The following is a 10,531-nucleotide window of genomic DNA, read 5'->3' as shown; positions in this document are numbered from 1 at the left end:
TGGTAGCATTGGTTGGTGGTGTTTGTGGTGGCTGTCGGTGGTATCGGTATTCGTGGTATTTATTTGTTGGCATTGGTTGGTGGTGTTTGTGGTGGTTCTTGTTGGTGTGTTGGTATTCATAGTATTTGTAATGTATTTTTTAAAATTTATGCATACATCAATTGTAATATAATTTTTGTTTTTCTTTGTTTGTAGGTAAAACACGTCTCCCAAAAGAAAAGAAAGCGAAAGTGGATCAACGTCTGACCATCCAAAAAAAAGTCTACAATATAGAGGGTTTCGAAGGAACTTCCTGAACAATCTCAGTCAGGGAAAAGTAAGGCTAAAGAGAGATATGAAAACAATGTTAAGGGAGGTGGACAAGGGTTTGTAGATGGTGATGAAGAAAATGAAAGTGAGAAAGAAGAGGAATTAGAGAGTGAAAAAGATAAAGAGGATGATCATCAACATGATGATAATGGATCACTAATGGGACGTGAATTAATATCGATATCCCAGCATGATCCTGTCAAAACTTTGAGTATTGACAGGTTTCAAGTTGCGATGCGTATAAATGACCCAGAAGCAAAACAACTAACTGGTCAAATTGTACTTAAATGTTAGACGGGGAAAAATTTTGAATATTTTATGAAAATTATGAAAAACGAAAACATAGGCGGACTTTTTAAGAAGAGCTGCTTTGGACGCTTTCTTGAGCTGCCTGAGGACCCCTCTGCCCGTATCTATTTTTCTATGATGATAGTATGTCAGGATCAAGTATGTGGGAGATGATAAAGTTATGAAGGAGGGGGGAAAAAGGAGATGGATGAAATCTGGATCAACTACTGTGGCATGCCTATTTGTTTTGGCTTGCAAGAGTTTTCCATAGTGATGGGCTTAAGATACCATCGTCTAGGAGGACCACCACCCCGCAAAAGATCCAAGTCAAGAAAATGCAAGGAAAAATAGATGGGTTGCTTGACATTGCTCGACGTGGCTATAAAGCATTGGATTTGTTGACAGATTTCAAGGATAAAACCATACCAGAGTAGTACAGGGAGCAATTGTGCTTAGTTTGGTTTGCCCATTTGGTTATATTGTCAAGAGACATCAACAAGGTCATAGAAGATGATTTTTTGGTGCGTACTGATGATTTTGATAAATTCAACAATTATCCCTGGGGATATGATAGCTTCTACTTAACTGTCCAATATTTACTGACAAAGCTATCCTCAAGAACGAGCACATTATACAGCTTTCCTTGGGCATTCATGGTAAAATTACTCACTAATTTTACTTATCCATTAATTTATATTGAATATAGTTATTACAACTTTTTTTTTGCTTGCTTCCTGTCTACATTTTTTAAGCTTGAGCATTTGAAGTCATTCTTCCCCTCCAAAAGCAGTTAATGGATTACCTGAATGAGGTTTCTCATCCAAGGATATTTAGGTGGTTGGCTGCAAAGAGCAACACCAATATTAAGAGAATGATCTCTTTAACCCTCTGGATGATGCAGTATGTCTTCTTCAAGAAAATAATTTTACTCAAAGAAAGATATTAAGCAGTTGTTATATCTGGTGCAACAGATGTTATATCTGATGCACTAGATAGAACATCTATTGCGACAGGGTATATCTTGCATCAGATTACCCATCTGTTGCTTTGGTTCTCTAAACCCGACTCTTAACAAATTAACCATCTACTACAAATTATGCAACAGATGTGTAATCTGATAACATATTGTTCATCTATTGCGATGTATAGATCATCTGTTGCATAACCGATTACCCATCTTATGAAACTGTTGCAACAAATGATTGACATTTTGCATCACCTTATTCATGTGTTACTCTGTTTCTCTGAACCAGACTCAAATAGATTTTAACCATATACTGCAAACTATGCAACAGATGGGCCCTTTTTTTAAAATATAGCCTAACTCTAAAAATTATTATATTATATGATTTAAATGCATCTGTCTTTTTTTTCTTTTTTATAGGTTGTGCATCCATGGATCGTGCCAACTGAGGAGGAGTCGGTGATGACTTCTTATAATACTCTAGGTCATGTTGATACTATAACAGACGCAATGGTAGAGTTAATAAAGAAGGAATTGACTGGGGCAACAATCATAAAAAGAGCAGTTAGGCAAGGTCAGCCTAATATTGAGGCTTTTCATGACCAACCTTTTACTAAGGCAGATCCAGGTGCTTCTTCTGGTGGAGTTGTTAGTGTTGGTAGCAGGCATGCTTATGCTGCTACCACACATGATGATGAGCATGTTGATGCTTAAGAAAGAATAAATATATTTGAAAACACCCCTTTTGCCCTTACTTAGGTCCCTTTTACCCCTCTTTACCCTCGTGTTCTCGTTCCGAATGCGAAGAGTGCAAGGATAGACAGGATAAACTCTTTGAAAAAGTAGAGGCTATCTCTAAAGCTATCAAGGAATTCAAATCAAAAAGGTGTGTCATACCATCCAAGAAGGTGAGGGATCCACACACTCCTACAGTGTTGGTTAGGAGAAAGAAAAGAGCAATTAGAGGCATACTCTCTGGTCGAAAATCAAAAGAAATTACAATTCCTCCCTCTCCAAAAGTAGTTAAAGTTTAGGGGCCAGTCAAGAAGGTGGACATATGCATGGAACTTGGCGTCGAAGAGAAAAGAGATCCAGGCCTCCCTTCCCCCCCCCCCCCCCCCTCCCCCAAGACTTCCAGACTATGATTGATATATGTATGTCATACAAGGACAAGGCAAGTTTACTTGCCTAACTATCCCTTCTAATCTACCATATGAAGATGAAGTTACACAATAAATTTCACATCTGTTGCAACAGCTGGGTATACTGGTGCAACTGGTAGTGGTTTTGTTGCAACTTATTATCCATCTGTTGCATAAGTTGCATTAGATTATTGATTCAGAGAACCCTATGCAACAGATGGATCATCCATTGCATCTTTACAATTACTAACCTATTTAAAAATTGACTTCTTATATCATAGCATTTGACATAATTCTCTGGCTCATGAGAAAAAGGCAATTAATGTATCGGGAAGCTTATGATGTTGTCGATAGGATAATAGACCTCGACTTCTGCAAGAAGATCAAGGATAGGTACGATCAACTCAATGGGGAGGCGTTAGCCCTTGGTGTGGGACTTGATTTCCTATTTCCTACGTTGGTCTCAGATGAAGAAAAAATGATAAAATATGTTAGAAGGGAGAGGTCAAATCCACACGACAAGAGCTGGATCAAGGCAAAAAGGATTTTTACAGTCATTAGCATGAATGTCATACATCATTGGGCTGTTGAGATAGTACTCAAGGAGGGAATGATCAATGTTTATGACTCTAATGTACCTCTCATCGATAATTTTGATCTTTTTCTCCTCGTGGAGCCACTGATGGTGCTGTTGCCCATCTTGTTGAGGGAGAGTAAACTGATGAATCATTTTCCAAAGAAAGTGTTGATGAAGAAATCATGGGATTTTGAAGGTCAAAACAAGGGAATGATCGTTCCAAAAGATGATGCCGCTAAAGCGAGCGGTTCGTACGCTCTTGCACACATCGAATGTTTACTGACCGGCACAGAAATAGTCGAGCCAACAACTTTTCTATGCGACAACACTGTGGCAAACCTGCAAGAGGTCTGGGCTTATAGGGTACTAACTGGACGCTTGAAGCCTATGTATATAGAAGAGCTTGTGAAATAGCAATTTTTAATTTTAAGTCACCCTTCACTTTATTACATGTACATATACTGGCAATAATTTTTTGCTGATGAAAGTTGAGTTTTTTATAATGCAATAGATTGTTAATCTGTTGTAAAATATATTTAATCTATTTTGGCATACAGTTTATCTGTTGCAATAGGTTGATCATCTATTGTATTACGCCGATGTTATTTCTATGAATAATCTAATAATCTAAGTCTAATCTGTTGCAACAGTGGGAAAGCCTATTTGATAATTTCCAACAGATGACCTAAATTTTACAACATATACCTAAATTTTTTTATATTTTCCAACAGTTATGCTTGAATATCCATGTGCTCGACAACACTAAACCAGTACCAAATACACACACCACCATGAAAATTTCATCAATTAGGCTTGAATATCCATATGCCCAACAACACCAAACCAGTAACAATAACGATAACAATGTAGTATCTTCTTGCTCAATTTTGTTTCTCTTCAGAAGCCTTGACTTTGTTCAACAAACCCCAAGTTACACAATTTGCTTATGAAGGGTGTCGTTCTTCATACCAATCAAAGTAATCGCATCCACCCAATTTCTATAAAAAAGAGAACACAATTATAAAATAATTACAAGTCAATAATTAATCAACTAATTAAATAAAAAAATATTACCTTTGAAATCTTACAAGTAAAAAACCTATGACTCGAATTTTGTTGAGTCCAAGAAGTCTTTAACAGAGCTTCATAACCGCACTTACAATATCGAAAATCTTTATCACAATAAATAGTGAAAGATGCGCTCGACATTGCAAGCTCAGTTGGAAAAAATAAAAGAAATAATTTGAAGAATTTGGATAGATAAAAAAAGATGACGATGAAGAAGAAGATTTGGGAATTTAGGATTAAATTTTAGGAGGAAGATGAATATATAAGACAATGGTGGAGAAAATGACCATTGGGGGCCAAGTGACGGCAAGTTAGCAAAATGTGCCAGACTGACACAATTGATGCCTATTTTATTTTACGTGTTTAAAATGAACACTGTCTACTTGATGCCTATTTTATTTTAGGTGTTTGAACTGAACACCGTCGATGGGTTCTGCCTTTTTTATTTCAATTTAATTCACTTTAATCTTTTTACACGTTGTGGTAACTTTTTATGTCCAACGAAAGTTGAATTTTTATAGTGCAACAGATTCTCCTTCCGTTGTAACAGTTATTCTACCTGTTCTGACATATAGTTTATCTGTTGCAATAGGTTGGTCATCTAATGCATTATCTCTATGTTTTCATTTAAGTCCATATGTTGCAACAGTGGAAAGATCTGTTTGATAAATTCCAACAGATTACCTACCTGTTGCAACATATGTCTAAATCTGTTCGATTTTTCCAATAGATGTGTCATCTGTTGCAACAGATACATTATCTGTTGCAATATTTGAATCTAGTATTCCTTTTAATTAATAAGTTCAAATCTAAAGAATAAATAAAATTCATAGACAAAATAAAATAAATTGAAGCCTTCATAAATTAGCTGAAATAAGTCAATGAATAAATGAAATGTAAAAAAATTGTTATGGGTATAGATCTCAATAAATACATTAACAAAAATTTAAGTACACTTCCAAGGATTACTTTGATAGGCTCAAGCTATAAAGATGTTCTCAGTATGGATAAGTTGTTCTTCATCCGGTGCTATGGAATTCGGCTTTGCTCATTGTGATTTTTTATTATCGCTTACGTACGATTTTTGCGCTTTCTGTTCTCCGTATTTCCATAGAAAGAGTAGCATATTGTTAATGCTGTTCAGCAGTAGCTTTTTCTACATCCACCTGGAAAGCCAGAACTGGTCAATGCTAATTGTAGAGATACAACAAAATGAAAAAGGATAACTCATCTCTTCTAGCAAATCAAACAAGTCTTCCTCTCATTTTAAATTGTCCCAAACAAATTATATTTTTGTTGCAATAATGAATCAACTATTGAGACAAATTTCTACATGAGAAAGACCATGTATGATAATTTCCAATGGATGAACCATCCATTGCAACATATGAATCATCTATTGTAGCAGATAGGTCGTCTATTGGTACAAATAAAAGCGGTATGAAGAGCTATTTGATTTGCTAAAACAGAAGAGACATATGTTGCACTAGATACTTTATCTGGTGTAACAAGTTAGTCAACTATTGCAACAGATGTATATATCTGTTTGATAATTTTCAACAAATGTGTCATCTGTTGAAATAAATATGTGTCTGTTTGTTTTGTCAGTTGGAAAACATATATATTCACCTTCTTCACCTTGTGCTGCTCTCCTTTGGATATTGTACGTTGCTCATTACAACACACAGATAAAGGAGTTATAATTTTGCTTTTTTGGATGCTTGATAATGCCTTGGAAATCACTCTCCTTCTCCTCTTAGGCCTAATCTCTAATGGAGCAGATGGAAATAAAATCCTCTTTGATAGAATGAGACCCCTCTTAGATGTCAATTCCTTTATAGAAGCAGTTAATTCCTTAATAGTATTAATCACTACATCATGTTTCGCCCTGCAGTCTTGACATTTGCATGCAGAACATTTGCTAAGAGAGACAAAATCTATATAACCAGTATGATCATACTCATAATGGTTTGCTTTAAATACTGTAAGAGGAATATTATTAGCACCAAAAACACCACCACTATCACCACCAACATCTCCATCACCACTAAGATCATCAACAACAACAAGCCCACCCTCTAAAATTATTTTTCTTGTAATGGCTGTTATTCTAAACAATTTCATTTTTATTTTGTCGATGACTTTAGGGTCTGATAAAGTTTGCACAGATCGTAAAGTAAGAAAAAGTGGCATCTTCAACTCTCGATTGGTTGGAACTAGCGACAAATGCACAATCTAACATAAATCATTACATATATTAGAATGATGATTAGATCATTCAAAAAAATCATTAATTAAAAGAAAAAATTAATTATAATTATACTTACTGCATCTTTCGGGGGGTTGAAGAGATCAAGAAATTTTATTTTTATCAGTTTTGGCCGACAACCATCTCAAGATTCTTGGACAGGAAACTCCTTCCTAGTAGTTCACTTGTTGTCTCAAATAAAGAATGGCTTCAAATGCCCAAGCCTATAAAATAACGCCAATAAATCAAAACCATTATTGAGTGAAAAAATGAATGATATCATAATAGAAGAAAGAAATATTTATCATGAAAGCCCATGGGAAGCCATATAAGTTGATTGTTTTTGGCGCTAATGGAGTCAACAAATATTTGACAGTCATTTTGAAGCTTTCATACTCCTAAGGATAGCTGTTAAACGCCTCAAGATCCTCGGAGAGCTTTATTAAATTGAGGCTTATGTTGCTGTTAACGTCTCTCGCCCAAAGAATATTATGTACAAACCAAACCAAGCACAATAACTGCTTGTGCTTCTTTGAAAGTCCTTTACCTTTCAACGCTTCTATCAATTTTTTATTTTTGAATCTTGGACCAACAATGGACACCAGGTCATCATGATCACACAACTTGCCTTTGCCTTTTTTGGGTGTGCGAGGTAATTTTTTTTGGGTTAGAATAGGTATAACTTGAGAAGGAGGATAACATTTTAGTCCAGTAACTATGGCAAACTTCTACCAACCAAAACAAACTGGCATGCCATAGTAATTTATCCATACCTCATCCATCTTATCTTTGTTTTCATACATAAACCTACGCTTGAGAAGTTTATATACTATTTTCATTTGGAAACGAGCATTGTTGTCCTCCGACAAATCAAGATATTTCCCAAAGCAACTGTCCCTGAAATGAGCATCCAACTTTTATTCTCAAAGTATTTTTCTAAAGGGGTCGAAAGATTTTCTCATGACTAACTTAACCACAAAATCACTTGTTAAATCTATGGCACCATCACACTGTATTCTCACAGGATAATAATAAATGCTAAAGTCTTTGACCAACTCTTCGGTGGAAGGGCTATTAGCATTTGCATCATCTCTTTTGAAATATTCCTCATCCCCATGTTCATCATATTCTACTCCCGATTGAGATAACGCTTGTAAAGTAAGCTCATAGAGTGGTGGATGTAGCCTAGCTGCTTCACTTGATCCTTTACTTAGACTTGATTTGATTTCTGTTCTTTTGGGAACCATATTATCTAAAATTAACAGGAACATAAAAAATATATTATAGTTGATTAATGCATCGTTAAAAAAGAATAACAGTAAATCAAATAAGCAAAACAGTAAAATAACAGTTGCAACAGATTACTGATTTATTACACCAGGTAGTATATCTGTTGCAGCATATAATCAAACTGTTGCAGTGGATGAGTAATCTATTACAATAATACAAAACATATCACTTATCTTTTAAGATAGATGAATCGTCTGTGCAACATATTACACATTGTTGCGACATATAAGTGATCCATTGTGACAGTTAAATAACTTGTTTCAACGGATGAGTAATCTATTATGATAATACAAAACAAATCACTCATCTGTTAAGAAAAATAAATATTCTATGCAGCAGATCATACATCTGTTGCAACATCATCTGTTGTAACATGTGAGTGATCTATTGGAACAGTTAAATAACCTGTAGCAATGGCTGAGTAATCTGTTGCAATAATAAAAAACATACCACTTATCTGTTGAGAAAGATAAATGGTCTGTGCAACAGATCACACATCTATTATGACATCATTTATTGTAACATATGAGTGATCTGTTGGAACAGTTAAATAGTCTGTAGCTACGGCGGAGTAATTTGTTATGATGATACAAAATATATCACTTATTTATTGAGAAAGATAAATGGTTTGTGCAACAGATTACACATCTGTTGCAACATATGAGTGATCTGTCAGAGCAATTAACTAACCTGCAGCAACGACTGAGTAATCCATTGCGACAATACAAAACATATCACTCATCTATTGAGAAAGATGAATGATCTATGCAATAGGTCACACATCTATTGTAACACGTGAGTGATCTATTGGAACAGTTATCTATGATCAATATTGTTTAGATTTCTTCCAATATAGGGTCGTCTATTATGGCAGATGAATGATCAGTTGGAAAAATCAAGTTTTGAATATTTCCTATTGGAAAAGTTGATAGGATTTTATCCAACAGAAGGTTCATCTGTTGCATCGGATCATTAATCTGATGGTTCTTCCATTGCACCAGATGGTTAATTAGTTGCACCAGGTTTTTTATTCGATGCTTAATCTGTTGCAACATATGATAAATCTATTGCATCAGATAGTTAATCCAATAGGAGGTTCATCTGTTGCATCGGATCATTAATCTGACCGTTCTTCCGTTGCACCAGATGATTAATTAGTTGCATCTGATTTTTTATCCGATGCCTAATCTGTTGTAATATATGGTAAATCTGTTGTATCAGATAGTTAATCTATTGCATCAGATAATTAATCTGTTGCATCAGAATTGTAATCTAATGGTTCCTCTGGTGCATCAGATGGTTGATCTGTTGCATCATATGATAAATTTGTTGCATTAGATCGTTAATTTATTGCACCAGATGGGTAATCTGTCGAAGGAAATAAAAAACAGTAGCACGATTTTGTTCAACAAAAAAATAGCAATTTCACCATTTTTACCAAGAACAAAAACAGAACAAATCAACCCAAATTGCAGTTTTGTTTTTATAAAAACAAACAATAAAAATCAAACTTCAAAAAGATGCAAAAAACAACAAAATATCATAATTCACTTCGAAAAAAAAAGAGAAGAAATACCAGAAATTAGAATTTTATTCAGACCTCATTTCAAATTAATGCAACAAATATTGAAATTTTTAACCAATACTATAAGAGAAGTTGGCTCAAGTTCCTCGTTTTCTTCAAAACTAAAAAGGCCATAAATTTTTACCTGTAAAAGAACAAAAGGAATGATGAAGAATTCGAAGCTGTTATGGCCGGAGAGCAAGGTTGTCACATCGATTGAAGGTTGAAGTAGAAAAGAAACTCGAAGCCCAACTATTTGTAGTTGGATGTTGAAGTCGCTAAGGATTGCAATGAGAAATTTACAGAACAGTTGGTTGGGAGAGAGTTAAGAGAAGTTGTCGAAAGAGGGATGAGAGATCGGTTGATTTGAATTGAAGAGAGGAACTTGAAGCCCAACTATTTGTCGCTGGAGGTAGAAGTCGCCGGGGGTTGAAGGAAGAAATTTTGCAGAACTGTTGGTTGGGAGAGAGTTAAGAGAAGCTGTCGAGAGAGAGGAGAGAGTGGTTGATTTAGATTGAAGAGGGGTGTGGGTTGGGCTGATTTGTATTTTTTAAAAGATTAGAAAGTTTTGAAAATATTAATCAAGTCCACAATTACCTTAATCAAGTTTCCTAATGATGTTTGACCCTATCTGTTGGTCAATGTCACCAATCCTTCATTCAAGACTTAAAAGACACTTTTCCTTCAATTTTCTCAAGTAACATGCACTAATATCAACACATGTTGTTTCAAGTTAACAAAAAATAATCTTCATAAAATTCTTTGCAACAATTAACGTTAGTACGTCTTAGTTACGAATTTGAATATTTGCATTTCAAATGGTGCCTTTTTTTTTAATCTATAAAAAATTCCTCTAGGTGATTGTATAAGAAAAAAATCATGTTTTTTCAGTTAAGAAAATGATATGTCCGTGCTTTGCATGACCATTAAAATAAATCAAGAAATGAACTTTTAAAAAAAAAAATTAATTGAGATAGAGGAGATAAATTTATTATGTAATATTTATAAAAAGTGAATTCTATAAATTATTAAAATAGAAAAAAGGCCACACACGTCTCATATCTTCAATATTAGGGATGTG

This window comes from Capsicum annuum, chromosome 12 (genome assembly GCF_002878395.1).
Source record: "Capsicum annuum cultivar UCD-10X-F1 chromosome 12, UCD10Xv1.1, whole genome shotgun sequence".
Taxonomy (NCBI): Eukaryota; Viridiplantae; Streptophyta; class Magnoliopsida; order Solanales; family Solanaceae; genus Capsicum; species Capsicum annuum.
This window is presented reverse-complemented; position numbering follows the sequence as displayed.